Genomic DNA, 21,753 nt, shown 5'->3' with positions numbered 1-21,753 from the left:
TGTGGGGACCGTATTTATAGAATGTATTGTTGGGGGGGGGGGGCTTCAGAACCACCATGTAACCATTTTTTTTCCATCCTAGAGCCGCCTGTGGGGACCACAGAGTTGTGAGCGCTCTACTGCCCCCTAGAGATTGTCCTGTGTACGTGATAGTTTCATTAAATATCTGGTTCAGAAGTTGTCTATAATTTTTATAAGGATGCTCTTTTGTGATAGTATCGATTTTGAAACAATTCTGTATCTGCTGAGGTGTTGTGCGGGACTTTCAGCCGTTATGTTTGAGTATTTAAAGCCTCTATTTGAGGCGTTACGTGTATTATTAAACGGCTGTTTCCTCTTCGGTAAGTAAACGTGTAGGAAGGAGGAGCTGCTTCTCAACCAAAAGTGCTCAGTCCCGAAGAAAGTGGTCTCACGTCGACTGATGGCCCAGAGACGGAGGACGTAAAATTACAATTTAGTTCGTCTTCGGAGAAGCTTCGACGGAAATTTTCAGCTCTTTTTGACCAGGAAACTGTGCGACGGCAGCGGCGCTGTAAGTGTTTTCAGGAAATGTAGAAACTTGTAGCATCTGTTAAGAGTTAGCAGAGCTGGGAAAAGTTCTTCAAGGGCTTTTAATATTTCACCAACAGCTGGTTTGTTCGCACCCAACTCGTAAAATTTACTTTTAGATGGTCAAACAGCTGTAGTGCTGTTGGCGAACTTTTGTACACCTGCCACTTTAGGCTTCCAGCATTTTTTTTAAAAGCTTTTACTGTGGGGGAATCTACGTTTTAAGACATGTTTGGGCTCACACGGAGGATGGAAATGTGGATTCTGTGTCCAGACTTGTCTAGTGAAGATCCATTTTAGCTGACAGTTTTTAAACAAAATCCTGCGTTCAGTCAACCGAGTAGAACTGACCCAGATGTTTATCGTAAAGCAGGTGGATTTGTTCAACCCTAAAGATATTTCACAAGAGTACCGATCCTGTGCTTATAGGCTTTAAATATGAAATTGCAACACCGGGATCTTTCGTGTTTCGTTTGTTTTATGTTTCAACACCAGGGGGCGCAATATGCAGGCAGTAACTTATTTATGGGTCGTTTAACGCACCACGTGATTTCTTCCTTTTGATACAAACTACGTTTTGGAGTAACGCTTTGAGTCGGCCACCACTAATTTGCACTAAAATTGTGTCACCATCCCTGAGCATGCTTTATCTATGATTTAAATTCCAAGGGGTGCTGGGGGTCCTGATGTTCTTAAATTTAGACGTGAACTCCATTCCTCCAAAGAAGCAATAATAAGTTTTTGGAGGGTTCTAAACATTTATACATCCGCCTTACCTGTAATTGTAAACAGAATACATTTGCCATATTTATTCCTGGAAGAGTTTTAACACCATTTTACACATTGCAAAAGTCTTGTATGCCTGCCTCATGTCGTCACATAGTGTATGTCACAAGCTGAAATGTTGCTGTTAAGTAGCTAGTACAGTTTGCTTTCTTACCTTCAGAAATTCTGATTAGGATTGTCATCTACAGATGAATGCTAGGATCAGCTGTAGTTCTTACTTTTGCTTGAAGTTACAGTTTAACAAACATTGGCTTCCTAAGGATAACACTAGCTAACTAATATTAGGCAAGGACTCACCCTAACCCTGATTTACATACATACATGCATCTTCAGCTGCTTATCTAGGATCGGGTCATGGGGGCAACAACTCCAGCAGGGAATCTCGAACTTCTCTTTCCTTGTCCACATTAAGCACCTCTGACTGGGGGATACCGAGGTGTTCCCAGGCCAGTGTGGAGATATAGTCTCTCTACCTAGTCCTGGGTCTTCCCTGGGGTCCCCTCAGATGAACATGCCTGGAACACCTCCCTAGGGAGGCATCCATGGGACATCCTTACCAGATGCTTGAACCACCTCAGCTGGTTCTTTTCAACATGAAGGAGCAGCGACTCTCCTCCGAGCTCCTCACAAATGGCCAAGCTTCTCACCTTATCTCTAAGGTAGACACCGGCCACCCTCATGACGAAACCTATTTCGGCTGCTTGTACAACCCCTGGCAATAATTATGGAATCACCGGCCTCGGAGGATGTTCATTCAGTTGTTTAATTTTGTGGAAAAAAAAACAGATCACAGACATGACAAAACTAAAGTCATTTCAAATGGCAACTTTCTGGCTTTAAGAAACACTATTAGAAATCAGGAAAAAAAAATTTGTGGCAGTCAGTAATGGTTACTTTTTTAGACCAAGCAGAGGGAAAAAAAATATGGACTCACTCAATTCTGAGGAATAAATTATGGAATCACCCTGTAAATTTTCATCCCCAAAACTAACACCTGCATCAAGTCAGATCTGCTCGTTAGTCTGCATCTAAAAAGGAGTGATCACACCTTGGAGAGCTGTTGCACCAAGTGGACTCACATGAATCATGCTCCAACACGAGAGATGTCAATTGAAACAAAGGAGAGGATTATCAAACTCTTAAGAGGGTAAATCATCACGCAGTGTTGCAAAAGATGTTGGTTGTTCACAGTCAGCTGTGTCTAAACTCTGGACCAAATACAAACAACATGGGAAGGTTGTTAAAGGCAAACATACTGGTAGACCAAGGAAGACATCAAAGCGTCAAGACAGAAAACTTAAAGCAATATGTCTCAAAAATGCACAACAAAACAAATGAGGAACGAATGGGAGGAAACTGGAGTCAACGTCTGTGACCGAACTGTAAGAGACCGCCTAAAGGAAATAGGACTTACATACAGAAAAGCTAAACGAAAGCCATCATTAACACCTAAACAGAAAAAAACAAGGTTACAGTGGGTTAAGGAAAAGCAATCGTGGACTGTCGATGACTGGATGAAAGTCATATTCAGTGATGAATCTCAAATCTGCATTGGGCAAGGTGATGATGCTGGAACTTTTGTTTGGTGTCGTTCCAATGAGATTTATAAAGATGACTGCCTGAAGAGAACATGTAAATTTCCACAGTCATTGATGATATGGGGCTGCATGTCACGTACAGGCACTGGGGAAATGGCTGTCATTACATCATCAATAAATGCACAAGTTTATGTTGATATTTTGGACACTTTTCTTATCCCATCAATTGAAAGGATGTTTGGGGATGATGCAATCATTTTTCAAGATAATATTGCGTCTTGCCATAGAGCAAAAACTGTGAGAACATTCCTTGCAAAAAGACACATAGGGTCAATGTCATGGCCTGCAAATAGTCTGGATCTTAATCCAATTGAAAATCTTTGGTGGAAGTTGAAGAAAATGGTCCATGACAAGGCTCCAACCTGCAAAGCTGATCTGGCAACAGCAATCAGAGAAAGTTGGAACCAGATTGATGAAGAGTACTGTTTGTCACTCATTAAGTCCATGCCTCAGAGACTGCAAGCTGTTATAAAAGCCAGAGGTGGTGCAACAAAATACTAGTGATGTGTTGGAGTGTTCTTTTGTTTTTGATGATTCCATAATTTTTTCCTCAGAATTGAGTGATTCCATATTTTTTTCCCTCTGCTTGGTCTAAAAAAGTAACTGTTACTGACTGCCACAATTTTTTTTCCTGATTTCTTATAGTGTTTCTTAAAGCCAGAAAGTTGCCATTTGAAATGACTTTAGTTTTGTGTCATGTCTGTGATCTGCTTTTTTCTACAAAATTAAACAACTGAATGAACATCCTCCGAGGCCGGTGATTCCATAATTTTTGCCAGGGGTTGTACCTGCTATCTACTTCTTTCGGTCATGACCCAACTCTAGTGACCATAGGTGAGAGTAGGAATGAAGATTGACCAGTAGATCGAGAGCTTTGCCCTGATTTAACATTATATAATTAAAACTCTGGTTCTGTCATTATTTAATTGTTTTTTTTTTTTTTTTTTTTTTTCTTCACTGTTCCATAGTTTTGTCCTTATTTACCCACATAGTGTGCATCATGTTTCTCCCTGTGGTTGCTGTCTTACATTATTAGTTGGCTGGAATGCAATCTTATTTGTGAAAAAGACAAGCTATATGTGAGATTCAGTGACAGCTGTTCATACTTTTTGATAATTTATCCACCATCCACTAACCATTCAGCACATGTCACACATATCTATAGGATGTTGCATGGGTAAAAACAAATTTACGATTAATCTGGTGTATCAAAGTTTACTAAATGAAGTAGTTTGTTCTAGGGGTGTCGCAGATCACAAACACCATCGTTCAGGTTGTATACAGCTTTTCAAGCCACGGATCGGCTCATTTTTTTTTTTCTTCTTTTTTTTTTGGATCAGCAAAAAAAAAAAAGATATAATGTGTAATGAAAACAAGTAACTTTTGTCTGTGGTCCTGAATGAAAACAAGGTGTGCAATGTTTTACACAATGAAATATGGTCCTTAATTGTCGTTTAAAAAATAGCCTTTGTCAAAATCATGAAAAGTACAAAAATTGGGGCAAAACTGATCTAAGTTTATAGTTTCAACTTCTCCCCCACAAGAGATGAGGATGTCTGTATGGTCTGAGAAGGTAACTATAATCATTTTATTTATCACCCTTTCCTGATGAATACATTCATCCTGCCCATAAGCAGATGCTCAGAAATAGTCGAGAATACTTTCTTCTTCAGGAGATGAGCACTTTCAGCCACCTCGGTGGTGCACGCGCTTCAAGTGCAACACTTGGTTCAGTGAGTTCAGTTGTACAGGGAAGAGAAGAAAACTCTGAACATGAACAGAGGTTCTTGTTGCGCTGACCATGTTTGTAGCGGAGCATGAGACTGTACAGACTCTGAGGCCGCTTTATTTATTTATTTATTTTAAATGAGCTGTGTGAGTGTGGCACAGCTGCATTTCTTCCTCTGACTGATTTTACCATAACTGCATCAAAATGATCACAGTTATCACCTTAAAAACATGAAATCACACTTATGTAAACTCTGGAGATAATCTGCAGTGCACGTGTTCTGAAACGTGGGGGGGGGGGGGGGGGGTCCGTATGAATCAGTGGTGAACCATTACACCGCTAATTTGTCCAGGTTGTATGTTCTTTTAATTTGGCAAGTTCCAAAATAAGAATTTGTTTTTATTGTCTCTAGAAGCTGAATGGGATGTACTAACTCACTCACTTTTTTTTTATACATTTTACCTGTTCAAGCTCAGAGCAGGAACAACTAATCAAAATGGAAGTATAAAGTGATTTGGTGACTCCTGTTAAACACTGATGAGTGAGCTGTACAGTGAGGCATCAGTGGTTAGTACTGATGCCTCACAGCAAGAAGGTCATGGGATCGCTTCCCACCTTTTTCAGGGCTGTGAAAACTCAGCGGATCTGCTGATTTTGTCATGGGGGGGGAGGGTGGTGGTGGTGGTAGTGTTTTACTCTGTAATTGTTTGTGATCATCACTGATTTTTAAAATTCCTATCGCAAAACTTTTTTTTTTTTTTTTACAACATCGTCCAAGTTTTATAAATCCGCAGACACTGATCTGTGTAATAATACAGATCAGTATCTGTGGAACGCCACAGAGAAAAATGCCAAAGTGTGGCTGTTAAGACAGTTGTCATCAAGCTGGACTGGTTGGTTGCTACGGCGACGTCTGCCTCCTACACGACGCTGTTCTTAAGCTTAAAAGTAGCATGTGGACATCACATACTTTTAAAGCTATCAAGTTTTTGAAAGAAGAATTTTGCAGCATGTTTGTGTCACGGAGTGACGTTGGACAGAGGGAAGATGATGAAAAAGACGCTTTGAAAAAGTTTGATAAGGACTCAAAATAAGTGGAATTGGTGCTGGCTTGAATTTAAAGTCGTCTTCATGATCACATCCAAAAGATAAAAGAAACAGGAAAAGCGAACTGCAACTTGTGCCATCAGGAAACACGGTAAGAATTTTTCTCTTCCTGGAATATAAACATTGTGGTGTTCAAACAGGATTTCAGACAAGATTATGTGTCTCTTTTAATTAATGTAGACTTTCATTCATTCGGAAAAAAAGACATTGTGACTTTCAGTGGATTTACAGGACTTTACACAAGAATATGTGACTTTTTTACTATAAGGTATGTTATTGATATTTTATCATGATTTTCAAAATAATCTACAAGCTTTAGCTGTGGTTTTTGAAATGCTTTAACAATCTTTTCAGTCTTCATGAATTTCATGTAGTTTAATTGTTCTGAGTTAATGCATAATTTGGTTTCCAATTAAAAGGAAGATCATTCCAGGTCCTACTTCCATGAATCTAGGATCATTTTTAATATGCACTTCTTTTGAGATTTTTTTTCTTCTTCTAGGAGATGCTGAAAATGTATCATTAGATACAAAATTAATTTGGTTTCTGGGGCCCCGCGGGCCCTAGACCCCCACTCCAGGGGACCTGCGCACCGCAGACTCCCTGCAAATTTTCCTTGGATTTCACAATTTTCACAGCCCTGCTTTCTGTGTGGAGTTCTCATGTGTGGGTTTCCTCTCACAGTCAAAAACATGCTTATTTAGGGTCTGCTCCTCTCTCTGACCCTGACCAAGGCAGCCACTCTACATTTGGAGTTGGGCCCCGGGTGCCGGACTGTGGCTGCTCTAGTGGTTGGATTGTGTGTAACTGTAATTAAGATGGGTTAAATGTAGGTTTGTTTTATGTGTTTTTTTTATTCCTCCTTCTTCTTCAGCAGTGGTAACCAATGAGACAGTGGTGGTCTCAACTAACCTGAACATTAGCCTTGATAGCCACTAATCTGCTAACTGAAATTAACTGGAGCTGCTGATAATCGCATTTTATTACAGTATATGAATTTAGCTTTGACAAATGGACGTAAAGAGCTGAAATTTGAATGTGTTGTAGCGTAAACATTAGGTTCCCAAAAAAGGTTTAGCATGCTGAGATGATTATGATAAAGATAGACATAATTAAATGAACAAAAGAAAGTATTAAATGAAAAGAAATATTAAGAAATAGAAAAATATGTAAAGAATTTTAATAATGTCATTTAATGCATTGTCTGGCTTTACCTGCTGATCATCATCTCCTCCTCGTCACATTTGCCTTTGCACCATGTGTTGATTTTGCATCTTGGATTAGTGTATAACCTCCATAGGAACAAATGTGATTTTTAGGGTTGACAAGTGACAAGTGTTTTTTACTTACATTTTTATATATATATATATATATATATATATATATATATATATATATATATATATATATATATATATATTAGCTGTCTTAGTTAAGTGAAGTAAATTTAGTGGAAGCTAACTAGTTCCTGAATGGTTTTCCAAGGTAACTGAACAGTGGTGTTACCGTACCGAGACAGTAGCCGTGCTGAAATTGTCCACGCCATCATACTGACATTGTAAACATTTTGTTGTCATTTCACGCTTTTTTGTGTTAACAAGTGTAGTCTTTAAATTAAAATGCCCATTTTATTTGTTACTGAAGTGCATTTCATGCAAAAAAAAAAATGTCATGTGTGAATGCTGTACTGAATTTGTCATGCTGAGTTGGATACATTTATTCACAAATTCTGAACAACTAGTAATATGTCTGATCAATCTCAGCACCGCAGAAGTGGTGGACATTTGTTTTCCGACAGTGTGTGTGCAATTAAATTTTTTTCGTTTAGTTCGCATGTATAGTTACAAACTCTACATGACAATGGAAACAAAAAAGCTAGCTTTGCTAATTAGCCGAACTGTGCTCACCTGCAAACAGGTTTCAGTGGTTCTGTTTGGGGAATAGAGCCAACTAACCAGTTGGGTACCAGGTGACATTTATGACTATCAGGCTAACGTCTCTTAAATTGCCTGAACAACCCTCTTTGGTTTTCATTCGATACTTGTATTACTTTGATGTTTAACTGAACCATCCTGTCACTTTATAATAAAGAAGCTACTTGAAGTGGTTAAATGGCTTTAAACAAGAGATTAATTTGATGTAGACTAAACTTTCCAACAGATTTTCATGAGGTTTCCTGTTCCATCCACTAAGCACAGCCACATGACAACCAGCTGAGGATCATTAGATTTTCTCTGTGTTATTTAATTTGAGCGTTTGTGTCACAGCAGACTTTTCAGTCTCACAGACTGTTGTACTGCTCCATATGTGCACCAAATCATCAGTGGTAATTTAAAATGTATTTATACAAAGAGCTTTGCAACAATTTCCCCAATCAAATTCATACGGGCAAAGTCTGAAGTGCTACTGGAATATTTTGGACTAAACTCTGTGCTTGCTTAGTATTTTCAAAGTTTTAAGCATATAGGACTTTTATATGCATGTCTGTCTCCCTTCGCATGATTTGGTTTCATATTGAAATGGAAAAGTTATGTTGTACGATTTTAAAAGATACCAGTTCATCAAATAAGTTTTTTTTTTAAAGTGCTTTTCATATTTGTACATAAAAAAAAAAATCCCTTTCTCTTCATTAGGAAAGTGGTCAAGTATTTATTTAGACGTGGGATGTAGACTTCAAGTCTAATTGTTCCACTCAGTGCTGGAAGGTGGATCATATCGATTGGTTTGGTGCTTTTGAAACTGATTTCCATTTCTGGAATTGGAATAAGGCTCTAAGATGTCACCTTGTGAATCACTTTCTCTTAAGTGTTTCAATGTTCAGGTATAATTTCTCTGAAATAAAGTGTCGTGGATTTGGAGCAGTCCAACATGAATTGGAAATCTCCGACGTGCTCAGTATCAGAATTCTGATGCGCTCCAATTCTGATGGCGTATGGAACGTGATATAACAGTCACATGGCTCCTCCTGTTTATGTAAAACTGTACTTCACCTTCTCAGCCATAGTAGCTTGTGGACCAATACCTTCACCTGTCAGGAGATGTGCAGTTTCTGTGGAAATGGGACAGGTTTCAAAACTTGCAAAATCTCAGAGGTGTCTGCCCAGTGAGATGTTAACATCATTGCATTAAGACATTCTGATAACGGTGCAATGTAACAGCTGTACACAGACAGTGGCATCAACATCGCAAGGTAAAACTCTTTGTATATTGTGACTAAAATTCTCTTGAATATATTATCTAGGTTTTTAGACGTTATTGTTTGTTTTATGTAAACATGCAAGAAGCTCAAGCGATGTCTCCGTTATTTACAGTGGGAATTGCTGTGAGCCGTGATCGCTTCCTGTTCATGTCATTCTGGGTGAATGGGAAGTTTAACGCCCTGCTTATTCTCCTTTACAACACTGTTTGTGCTGTTTGTCCCAGAGTAATCTATATAAGATGTCTGAAATTCAGTTTGCGTTTTATGAAGTTCCACACAGGTTGAAGGTAACAGACATGGAATATTTGGATTATTTGTTTTAGCAAGTGTTCAGGGGTCTCATGCATGCAGTCTCTTATTAATGTTATGAAAGGCATAAAAATGTACATTTTGGTAGTATAATGTTTTGTCATTTGCAGTTGTCATCATGTGGTTTCTCTGTGCTTTGATTGCAGCGCCTCTCTGGTGTGCAAAGGGTTTTTGCACACCAGATATGGGATATCTCAGTAGGGCAGATAGTTCAGTTGTCTGTAGCACCTCCTCCATGCTTCTGTACTCAACAAGTCCCACTCATTTTTAAACTGTCAAATCAGATTAAAGCTGACAGCCTTCTGCAATGTGTAATTTTGGTATATACAGCACTATATCAGAGGTTAGAGGTGCTCTCTGTCATTTGTTTGTATCTTTATGGCACATTCTTACGTTGCATCATCTCCTTTAGCTGTGCCCAAATTATTGCAGTGAAACACAATGCACATGCTTCTTCCATTTTTGTGTGTTGCAGTGGTCTTGCGTAGGTGATACACACAAATGTTTTAATTTGTTTAACTGTGACTTTGCATGGCATTGACACTTCTATGCACATATAGTGGCTGTGTGGAGTTTATCTTGTGTACATATCTGCATTTTCCCAGCAGCACAGGGTGGGTCTTCCCCTTCTCCCTGACAGATGATGAAAGCTTTTTGTTCCCCTGTATGGGTAATAGTGCCTGATGGCAAATGGGGTTTGTAATTTCACTGCCAGTTGAAATGAAAATCAAGGTAGATTTTGCAGCTGCTTTTCTCCATTGTTCTGTAGTGTAGGCATGCTTTCTCTGGAAAAAGACATTCTACAGAGTCCTAAATTGAACGTCTACCTGCCTGTATTTTTCATACGCATATCAGATAAGCTGTGGTGTTAACATGTGCAACACAATATTTTCTAACATTGCTGACCAGAATGCTCCTGTTTGCATAATTAATTTCTAGAGTAACTATAACTGAATGGCTCCTGTGGCTGGTATAAAATTAATAATCAGTCATTTTAGTAATGGTTTAATTGCTAAAGCGGTTCAGGCAGGTTATAAATATTTGGACACTGATGCAATTTTTGTAATTATTGTTCCGCACACCATCATGATGGAGTGAAATGAAATAATGCAGTGCATCTGGGCTTTTTGTATACAAGACCATTTATACGAGGTCTGTTAGAAAAGTATCTGACCTTTTTTATTTTTTTCAAAAACCATATGGATTTGAATCACGTGTGATTACATCAGACATGCTTGAACCCTCGTGGGCATGCGAGAGTTTTTTCACGCCTGTCGGTTACGTCATTCGCCTGTGGGCAGTCTTTGAGTGAGGAGTGGCCCACCCTCTCGTCATTTTTTTCATTGTTTAGGAATGGCTCAGAGACTGCTGCTTTGTTTGATAAAAATTTTTTCAAAAACTGTAAGGCACAACTGAGTGGACACCATTCGATAAATTCAGCTGGTTTTCGGTGAAAATTTTAACGGCTGAGAGATTTTGGTCTGTTAGTATCGCTTTAAGGACGGCCCACGGCGCCTGATGCCGATCTGCGGTCCGAGGCGTCGTCGTCTCGCTGTTTCAAGCTGAAAACTTCCACATTTCAGGCTCTGTTCACCCAGGTCGTCGTCAGAGAACAGAGAAGTTTCAGAAGAGGTCGGCATGAGGAGAAAGAACGTGCGGGCAGATTCGCATGTCGGGCCGGACCCGACCACGGGGGGTCGCGACAGGAAAAACACCTCCATTGGAAACCTTAACGGACAAGTTGGAACATGCCCAGCTGTTAAACAATTTCTCAGATACTCACTTGTTGAAAGCCATCAAAAGCCGCCTGAATTTTACAAATGGTTTTCAACACGGAGGTGTTTTTCCTGTCGCGGTGCAGACGGATTTGCGTCGTCGTCACGGAACCGACTCGGCGAATTTGCCCGCACGTTCTTTCATTACAAAATCTCCTTTAACAGTGGAATGTCCGCATAAACTCCTCATGCCGACTTCTTCTGAAACGTCTTTGTTCTGTGATGACGTCCTGGGTGAACAGAACCTTAAATTAGGATGTTTTCAGCTCGAAACAGCCAGACGGACGCCACCTCCGACTGCGCTGTGCCGATCTGCTTTGTGAGCTGTCCTTAAAGCGAAAGAAACTCCACAATCTCTCATCAGCCGTTTTAAACTTTTCACCGAAAACCAGCTGAATTTCTCGAATAGTGTCCACTCAGATATCCCTCACAGGTCCTGAAAAATTTTTTGATAAAGCAACGCGCGGTGTCTCCAGCAGCGTCTCAGACAAAGGATTTCAGCCGAGAGGGCTGGACCAGTGCTCACTCAAAGCCTGCCCACAGGCGAATGATGTCACCGACACGCGTGAAAAAACTCACGCATGCGCACGAGGGTTCAAGCATGTCTGGTGTAATCGCACGTGATTCAAATCCATATAGTGTTGTGTTTATTTATTTATTTATTTATTTTTTTTATAAAACTGCCGGCTAGTTTTCTAATAGACCTCGTATTTTACAATAACCCTCATAGGGTGTGCCTAATCTGTCATTATATGGCTTTCTTTTTTTTTTTTTAATGTATAATGTAGTGCATACAGAAAGTATTCACAGTGCTTCACTTTTTCCACATTTTGTGTTACACACTTATTCCAAAATGAATGACATTAATTTTTTTCCTAAAGTATTTTTTGGGGGGGAAAACCCCCCCGAAACAAAACAAAAAAACGAAGTAATCACGTGTACATAAGTATTCACACCCCAGTTTTCTTTTGAAGACCCAGGGGGTGGACAGACATGATCGTGTGTGAAGGCGTATTAGTGAGACGGAGCTTTATCTCATGAGTCCAAGCATCCCCAAAACATCTGCGACGCAATCTCTGTCCTATTTCATCATAATACACATGACACATCATAAAACACATGACAAAGGGTTACATACATGTTCAGTAATGAATTGAGGTAAAAATGGATGATGCTCTGAGACCCAGAATGTGACCAGCAGCAGCAAAAACAAAGGTGCACTCTCTGGAAATGCTGGCGTCTGTGCCCTCCTCCTGCCAGGTCACTCATATATACCACAAAGGGAAACAGCCTGTTGCATTGCCCCTGGGCCTTCTTCCTTTTATGCAGTGCACAGTGTGTTGCAACCAAAGAGTTTCATAAATGAGAACTAGAGGCCGCAGTCGCACTCAGCCGTGTCCCGGCAAGGAGGCATGGTCGCCATTTTAATTACGGGCAACTTAGTGAGAAGTGCGTATAGACACTCGATTCGTTTCGTCAAGAAACAGGTGGAATATGCCAGAAAGCTGCACATGTTGGCAATGCTACAAACACAGGAAGAAGGGAGACATTTCCTTCCATAAATAAGTGGTTTTGGTTGTTATTGTTATTTTGTCCGTGACATTTGGTCAATAAACAGGTGTACGTTGCCTGCCATTGTAATCCAGCCTTTGGGGAAGTTTATTTGCTGGTTGGATTTTGGAGTGCCGCTCCTTGATGGTTGCTATGGTAACTGTGGGCGCACCTGATTTCTTTTGGATTTTTGCAATCAGCTCACCTGGAGTGTGAAGTGGTGGATACAAAAAGGGGTTTTGTAGTGTGAGGGGAGGACTTCACTGCATTCCACTCCACTTCACGGAGAGGAAAGGATTTGGTGGCGGAAGGCATGAAGAGCAGCTGGTGAGGAGAGCGACTGGATAACGAGAGTCGTGTTGACGTTGATGTTACTGGTTCCAGCTGAACGCTCGCGCCGGAGAAACGCCATAAACGTGGATTATCCGCAGCGGCAGGGGAGAACCCTGCCGTGTCTGTGAGTACGCTCTCATGTGTTTGTGAGGTGGTGCTTTTTAAGCAGAAAGTTGGAGTTTCCCGCGGGGACGGAGTTGTGTGCTCGCTGGCCTGGGTGTGTGTGTGTGTAGGTGCACGGAAGGCGAGGTGACGGAGAGAGACGCCAGGAGGAGAGACGAGCGACGAGGGGCGTTACGTGCCACAGCCGGGGAGGAGCCTTCCCTCGGCTGAGAGAGTGCGTCGTGCCACGTCGGAGGAGAGAAGGACACGCCCCTAAGCTGACAGTGGGAAAACGTCCGCGGATTGGTGGATGTTTGGTTGGGTCCGGATTGGTTGGCTCTGCTGGAAGTTGTTTTTTTTAAATATTTTTTTCTCTTTTAAGAATTGTATTTTAAGATTTCTCTTTTTTTGTAAAATTGGTAATAAATTATTAATATAAGGTTTGCCTTGTTTGGTCACTCCAGCTTTATTTGACAATAACCAGTAAATTGGACATTTTTTACTTTAACTTATCATTCAAAACTTTCAATAATACATAAACCTTGCTTACATATTTTGGTGTCACGAACAGGATTCACTTTTGGGAGCTGGTGTTTCTAAACAAGAGCAAATATGATGATGCCAGTGTATCCAGGTGCGCCTTGGCTTCCTAAATTTAGGGGGCCAGGTGATGAATTAAGGTATTGTGATTGGAAGGAACAGATTAAGGGGTTTTGGGGGTTTCAGGATTTGACAGAGGCAAGGAAAGTAAGTATTGTCTTAGGAGCACTGACTGGGGAGGCTAAACGTCAAATTGTAGTTTTAGATGAGGATGAAAAAGGTAAACTCACAAACATTTTTGCTCATTTAGATTCATTATACACTCAACAAAAATATAAACGCAACACTTTTGGTTTTGCTCCCATTTTGTATGAGATGAACTCAAAGATCTAAAACTTTTTCCACATACACAATATCACCATTTCCCTCAAATATTGTTCACAAACCAGTCTAAATCTGTGATAGTGAGCACTTCTCCTTTGCTGAGATAATCCATCCCACCTCACAGGTGTGCCATATCAAGATGCTGATTAGACACCACGATTAGTGCACAGGTGTGCCTTAGACTGCCCACAATAAAAGGCCACTCTGAAAGGTGCAGTTTTTTCACACAGCACAATGCCACAGATGTTGCAAGATTTGAGGGAGCGTGCAATTGGCATGCTGACAGCAGGAATGTCAACCAGAGCTGTTGCTCGTGTATTGAATGTTCATTTCTCTACCATAAGCCGTCTCCAAAGGCGTTTCAGAGAATTTGGCAGTACATCCAACCAGCCTCACAACCGCAGACCACGTGTAACCACACCAGCCCAGGACCTCCACATCCAGCATGTTCACTTCCAAGATCGTCGGAGACCAGCCACTCGGACAGCTGCTGAAACAATCGGTTTGCATAACCAAAGAATTTCTGCACAAACTGTCAGAAACCGTCTCAGGGAAGCTCATCTGCATGCTCGTCGTCCTCATCGGGGTCTCAACCTGACTCCAGTTCGTCGTTGCAACTTCGCACAGCCATTGAAGAGGAGTGGACCAACATTCCACAGGCCACAATTGACAACCTGATCAACTCTATGCGAAGGAGATGTGTTGCACTGCATGAGGCAAATGGTGGTCACACCAGATACTGACTGGTATCCCCCCCCAATAAAACAAAACTGCACTATTCAGAGTGGCCTTTTATTGTGGACAGTCTAAGGCACACCTGTGCACTAATCATGGTGTCTAATCAGCATCTTGATATGGCACACCTGTGAGGTGGGATGGATTATCTCAGCAAAGGAGAAGTGCTCACTATCACAGATTTAGACTGGTTTGTGAACAATATTTGAGGGAAATGGTGATATTGTGTATGTGGAAAAAGTTTTAGATCTTTGAGTTCATCTCATACAAAATGGGAGCAAAACCAAAAGTGTTGCATTTATATTTTTGTTGAGTATATGATGAACGGGTTCCTGCCCCTATTTTGAGGTCTAGTTTTTTCAGTTGTACACAGAGACTAGATGAACCTATACAATCATTTATGTTGAGGTTGTGTGAATTGTACCGTAAGTTGCAACATCTAGATTTTGATAACGCCCCCTCTGAAAGCATTTTGCGAGGTCAGTTGTTGTTGGGACTCCGTGAAGGGCCTTTTGCTCGGGCCTTGAAGGTCTATGCTCGTCGGAACCCCGAGTTGGGTTTTGCTGAGTTGCAGCAGGAGGCCCTCCAGCTTGATTTAGAATATGGGGGTGTCCAGTCGGATGTAACCTGTGCTTCGGTAGGTAAATTGCATGGTTCAGGTGGACCCCATCAGGGTTCTGATTGGATGGAAAAGTTAAAGGGTGAAATTTTGGCAGAGGTTAAGGAACAGATCAGGGGGTTGGCGCAGGATGTTGTGGCGGAACTTAAACCACGAAGACAGTCAGTTTCACCTCAACCTAGGGTTGCTAACTCAGTGCGGAATCAGCGGTATTTATCTATGCGATTCCACGATCGGGATGAGTGGGGGAGGCCCATTTGCTATCGTTGTGGGAAGGTGGGACATATTGCGCGGTATTGTGTAGTTACAGCTGAACCGGCTTTAAACTGGTAGACCCGGCTGCTGAGGTCCGAGCTGCTGGGTTTGCTGCCACGCCACCATTGACTAGGACCTCTGATGCTTTTGTTGGCCAATGTCCTACTATAGAATTGACTATTGAGGGAATTCGGTTGGGTGGTCTTTTGGACACAGGGTCACAAGTTACATTAATGGCAGAGAGCCTGTTTAATAAGCATTTTGGACAAATTAAGCTTGGGCAGGCTCCTACGTGGTTTCGATTGAGCGCTGTTAATGGGTTAGAGATACCTTGTGTTGGTTATGCTGTACTAGACTTAGAGGTTGAGGGTATCATGGTCGTGAGTCGGGGAGTGGTGGTTGTTAAAGATGAGAAGTGTACGAACCCCTTAGTTGTTGGAATGAATGTCATTGGAGCCTGTTGGGATGCCTTGTTTAAATGTCCCGGGGAATCTGCCTGCCCACCGGCCTTTAAGAGACGGAAGGTCTGGAGGGATGCGTTTGCTGTGTGCCGGGGTGTTAGGGTTTCCTCAGCGGAGGATGGCTTGGTGGGGTACGTGAGGTTGGCCTCTAAATATGGCATTTCTGTTCCACCAAAGAGTGAGTTGATGGTGTGGGGTCGTACTAAGATGGGACCAAGGGGGGTGGATTATGGTGCCTTGATGGAGGCTATGCCTGGTTCTGGGGCTGTGGGTGTAGCAAGGGCCCTGGTGGAAGTTAAGAAGGGGAGGGTCCCGGTTTGTGTGTGTAACCCACATCCGTATAGCGTTTCGATCGGCCGTTTCCACAAACTAGGTCGGCTTTATTATATTGAGGATTCTGATGTGTGTGGTCCTGATGATGTGGCCCTGTCGATTGTGGAGGATGGTGTTGTCCAGGTCTCGTTGGTGAGTGCTGCAGTTGCTGAGGCTGGTCCGGAATTGCCTGTGGCAGTTGGTGTGGGTGAGGGTTGTCCGGATTTGTCTGAACAACAGCAAGGAGAATTGCAGGCTTTGCTGCGAAAATGGGGGAAGGTGTTTGTCCGTCATGAGGAAGATTTTGGGCGGACAAATTTGGTGCAGCATAGGATCCCTACGGGAGATGCTGCCCCTATTCGAGAGAGATACCGTCCGATCCCACCTATGTTGTATAAAGAAGTGAAGACTCTTCTTTCAGGTATGCTTGAGAGGGGAGTGATAAGGGAGAGTAGTAGTCCTTGGGCGGCTCCTATAGTTCTTATGCGGAAAAAGGATGGTAGTTGGCGTTTCTGCGTAGATTATAGGAAGTTGAATGCAGTTACGCACAAGGATGCATTTCCCTTGCCTCGCATTGAAGAAACACTGACTGGCCTTTGCCAGTCAGAATGGTTCTCGACTTTGGACCTTGCCAGTGGTTACTGGCAGGTTGAAATGCATCCTGATGACCGGGAAAAGACGGCTTTTGCTACCCCGCTGGGCTTGTATGAATTTGAGCGAATGCCTTTTGGACTTTGTAATACGCTTGCAACCTTCCAACGGTTGATGCAGCAGTGCCTAAATGGACAGATGGCGGAATCATTACTGGTGTATTTGGATGACATCATTATATATTCTGCTAATTTTTCTTCCCACCTTCAGCATCTTGACTGTGTGTTTGAGCGGTTGTGGTGGCATGGTCTGAAATTGCGTCCAGATAAGTACAGGTTGTTGCAGCGGGAGGTAGCATTCCTGGGACATGTGGTGGATCGACAGGGTGTGAGACCTGATCCAGAAAAAGTCCGTGCTGTCTTGGATTGGCCTGTCCCGAGTACTATTAAGCAGGTCAGGGCATCTTTGGGGTTAGCTGGGTATTATAGGCGATTTGTTGCGGGATTTGCTAAATTAGCTCGGCCCCTGAATAGGCTTTTGACAGGTGTTCGGGTGGATAAGAAGTCACAGTCCAAGAAGGTGAATTGGACTACAGCGTGTCAAGTTTCGTTTGATGCCCTCAAGAAGGCTTTAACGCAGGCTCCGGTTCTGGCATACGCTCATTATGATAAGCCTTTTATTTTGTACACTGACGCTAGTAACCAGGGACTTGGGGCTGTGTTGTCTCAGGTCCAGGATGGTCAGGAACGTGTTGTAGCTTATGCTAGTCGGAGCCTCCATCCAAGTGAACAGAATGATGCGAATTATAGCTCATTCAAACTTGAGTTGTTGGCCTTGAAATGGGCTGTGACGGAAAAGTTTAAAGATTTTTTGACAGGAGCAGAATTTACCGTCTATACAGATAACAACCCCTTGGCTCATTTGCAGACGGCACATCTTGGGGCAGTGGAGCAGCGCTGGGTGGCACAGTTGGCTTCTTTTAATTACACAGTGAGATACTGTTCAGGTAAAACTAACGTCAATGCTGATGTCTTGTCAAGGTTTCTGGTTCCATCAAAGGGGGTTATATTGTCAGCAAAGGAGCACGACCAGGGGTTAATGGTTAGTGCGGGTGTCGGGGTAATACCTGAGGATGGATGGGCGGAGGCTCAAAGCCTGGATTTGGATATCCAGGCTGTTAAGGGGTATGTTGTTGAGGGGAGCGTTCCAACTCGCTCCCAACATCTGGTGCTCACGAGCCGAGCCCAAAAATTGCTCCGGCAATGGAGAAAGCTGACAGTGGTAGAGGGTGTGTTATGCCGGACCTTTGTTGATGGACAGAGTCATGAGGAATATCGTCAGATTGTGTGTCCAGGTTGTCGCTGTGAGGAGGTGTGGCAGAAGATTCATGAGGCTGGGGCTCACTTTGGCGTGCATAGGACTCTTGCTCAGCTTCGTCGAAGGTTTTATTGGCCTGATATGGAGAGGGAGGTACGGGCATTTCAGGAGAAGTGTGCTATGTGCAGTCTCCAAAGGAGCCGTGTTGAGCCTAGGGCTCCGCTTGGTTTGATTGGTGCTACTTATCCATTGGAGGTTATTGGGTTGGATTTTTTAACCCTTGGCCGACCAATGGATACGTATCAGAACATTTTGGTTGCAACTGATCAGTTCACTCGTTTTGCATGGGCAATTCCCACTTTAGATCAGTCTGCGCAAATGACGGTTAAAATGCTGTGGAAGCATATAATACAGCAGTTTGGGTGCCCCGCATGGTTCCATTCTGATCGTGGCCCGAATTTTGAGTCTGCTTTAATGCAGCAACTCTGTGAATTGTATGGGATAGGCAAAAGTAGGACAACGTCGTATCATCCGGCGGGTAATGGTGGTGTGGAGCGTTTTAACCAAACGTTGCTGAATATGCTCCATTCATTGGGAGAGGAGAGTCAGCGGAGTTGGCCAAACTACATTTCTGAGTTGGCTCATGCTTATAACAATACAGTGCATAGTACGACGGGTTATGCTCCTTCGTTTTTGATGTTCGGTAGGCATTTACGGCTCCCTGTGGATGTGGGTCTTGGGGTGAGTTCTGAGCAATTATCGTTTGGGTTGACGGGGTGGGTAAAAGATCATCATTGCAAACTGTTGTCGGCCTATAACATTGCACGTCAGAGGGCAGCTAGTGAGGCCTCCCAGCGTAAATGTCAGTTTGATAAAAGTGCTAAAGCCTTGCCTCTGGTACCTGGGGAACGGGTGTGGATGCGGAATAGACGTTGCAAGGGGAAGGGTAAGTTAAGTACTTGGTGGGACCCTGAACCCTATGTAATCTTGGATTGTGTAGGGAGTACTGGGGTTGTATATAGGGTTTGTCCTGAGAAAGGGGGGCGTGAGCAGACTGTGCTTTAAAGGTGTGCACCACACCTCAGGCTGAGTCTGGATTATCAACTAAAGGATGGACCCCTCAGGGGATGGGATGTGGAACCCCTGTGTGGTATGGGTTTTACCCAGCTGTGCATGAGCAGCGACCGTTGGATGCCCCCCAGGACGTGCTTCGCCGCTCTACTCGTGTAAACTTTGGCCGACCACCGTCCCGTTATCCTGATTAGTTTTGTGTGCGTTGCAGGGACTGGCAATGATAAAGTGGGGGGGGGATGTAATCCAGCCTTTGGCGAAGTTTATTTGCTGGTTGGATTTTGGAGTGCCGCTCCTTGATGGTTGCTATGGTAACTGTGGGTGCACCTGATTTCTTTTGGATTTTTGCAATCAGCTCACCTGGAGTGTGAAGTGGTGGATACAAAAAGGGGTTTTGTAGTGTGAGGGAAGGACTTCACTTCATTCCACTTCACTTCACGGAGAGGAAAGGATTTGGTGGTGGAAGGCATGAAGAGCAGCTGGTGAGAAGAGCGACTGGATAACGGGAGTCGTGTTGACGTTGATGTTACTGGTTCCAGCTGAACGCTCGCGCCGGAGAAACGCCATAAACGTGGATTATCCGCAGCGGCAGGTGAGAACCCTGCCGTGTCTGTGAGTACGCTCTCATGTGTTTGTGAGGTGATGCTTTTTAAGCAGAAAGTTGGAGTTTCCCGCAGGGACGGAGTTGTGTGCTCGCTGGCCTGGGTGTATGTGTGTGTAGGTGCACGGAAGGCGAGGTGACGGAGAGAGACGCCAGGAGGAGAGACGAGCGATGAGGGGCGTTACGTGCCACAGCCGGGGAGGAGCCTTCCCTCGGCTGAGAGAGTGCGTCGTGCCACGTCGGAGGAGAGAAGGACACGCCCCTAAGCTGACAGTGGGAAAACGTCCGCGGATTGGTGGATGTTTGGTTGGGTCTGGATTGGTTGGCTCTGCTGGAAGTTGTTTTTTAATATTTTTTTCTCTTTTAAGAATTGTATTTTAAGATTTCTCTTTTTTTGTAAAATTGGTAATAAATTATTAATATAAGGTTTACCTTGTATGGTCACTCCAGCTCTATTTGACAATAACCAGTAAATTGGACATTTTGTGCTGTAACGTATCATTCAAAACTTACAATAATACATAAACCTTGCTTACACCATGTCTGTGTCATCCGAGGACACTGATCGTTAATGCTTCACATAAGCCCTTTTCACACCGGCGCAAACGTAGAGCTGCGTATTGCGGCGTACCATCTACACCGAGTTAAGTAGCTCTACACCCACTTTAAGCAGCGCTACGTCACTTTTTTTTTTTCGCCCTACGCAGCAGTATATTGAGTGCTACATACATAGGATGGAAAAAATGAAACCTGTTTAATTTTTTTCAGCGTAGAGCACTGGACACAGAAAATGTGCAGTTTTAAGCAGGTCTGCGCAGCATAGCGTTACTGCGTGACCGATACTAACGCGTTAGCGTGTCTATGGCGTTTTCAATGTTAAAGTTAGCATTAAGCTGTAAAAGAGTCAAATGTATTACATGTTTTATTTATTTATATATTAATAATAATAGCAGCAGCAACAACAACAATAATAGTAATAATAAATAATAATGCCACAATACAATTTTAGAGAAACAGACAAAAAGAACCTGATAAAACAAAACAGAAAAGATAAAACCAACTCACAATGAACATAAATAACTGTTTCCTAGTGACTTTTACACCTCCTCTTCATCCCTGTTTTATTTAAGTTTAATGACAATTTGTTTTGGTCAAACAACATCTAAGGGTGATTCTTTAACTACGGGCACTATTGGCCTTGTAAATGTAATTTCCACCACACCATTGCCTTACAATATAAAGCGCCTTGGGGCAACCGTTTGTTGTGATTTGGCGCTATATACATGTGCTCTGATGTCACTGTTTCTCCATAGAAACTACCCAAACAATCTTTCATACAAACTGTTTAAAGGGACATTACAGTGTTGTGGTGGAAATTACGGCAATAGTGTGGGACAACTACATTTTGTTTAAAAAAAAATCACAACAGTTGTATGACATTGAATACCCCAATTATGTTTTGATTATTTTACTGATATTTTATTCAGAGATATTTTAAAACATTAAAAAAAATGTTTCTTTACCATTCATTTTTATCATTGAAGATCAAAAGTCTGGGTGTGGGACAAGCACAAAACGGCAATATTTGCATATAATGATGCTGAAAAAAGGTGAAAAAGCAAAACAAATTTCTTAACACACTTTCATTATAAAGATAACTATAAAAGTGTGAAATTTCCCGTTTTTCTGTTTTTCATACAATATGATCAAAGGACATAGTAAGTGCCCGTAGTCTAAGAATCACCCCTAAGCTGTATTTTTACACAAGAAAAAAAAATGCAGTAAATTGCACATTTGTGTCTTTTTTTTCATGAAAATATCTTATTAAA

General features: G+C 42.4%; 1 protein-coding gene across 1 annotated transcript in view; it reads left to right on the top strand.

Annotated features, from left to right (window-relative positions):
• Nucleotides 1-211: 211 nt before the first annotated feature.
• rab27a (RAB27A, member RAS oncogene family) overlaps nucleotides 212-21,753 on the top strand; it is a 109,308-nt gene continuing 87,766 nt past the window's right edge. Inside the window, exon 1 of the mRNA XM_034189727.1 lies at nucleotides 212-532. The gene's annotated coding sequence lies outside the window, so the exon portion shown is untranslated. The remainder of the gene's footprint in view (nucleotides 533-21,753) is intronic.

This window comes from Thalassophryne amazonica, chromosome 2, assembly GCF_902500255.1.
Source record: "Thalassophryne amazonica chromosome 2, fThaAma1.1, whole genome shotgun sequence".
NCBI classification, from domain to species: Eukaryota; Metazoa; Chordata; class Actinopteri; order Batrachoidiformes; family Batrachoididae; genus Thalassophryne; species Thalassophryne amazonica.
Note: the sequence above shows the minus strand (reverse complement) of the source record. Positions and strands in the feature narration are given on the sequence as shown.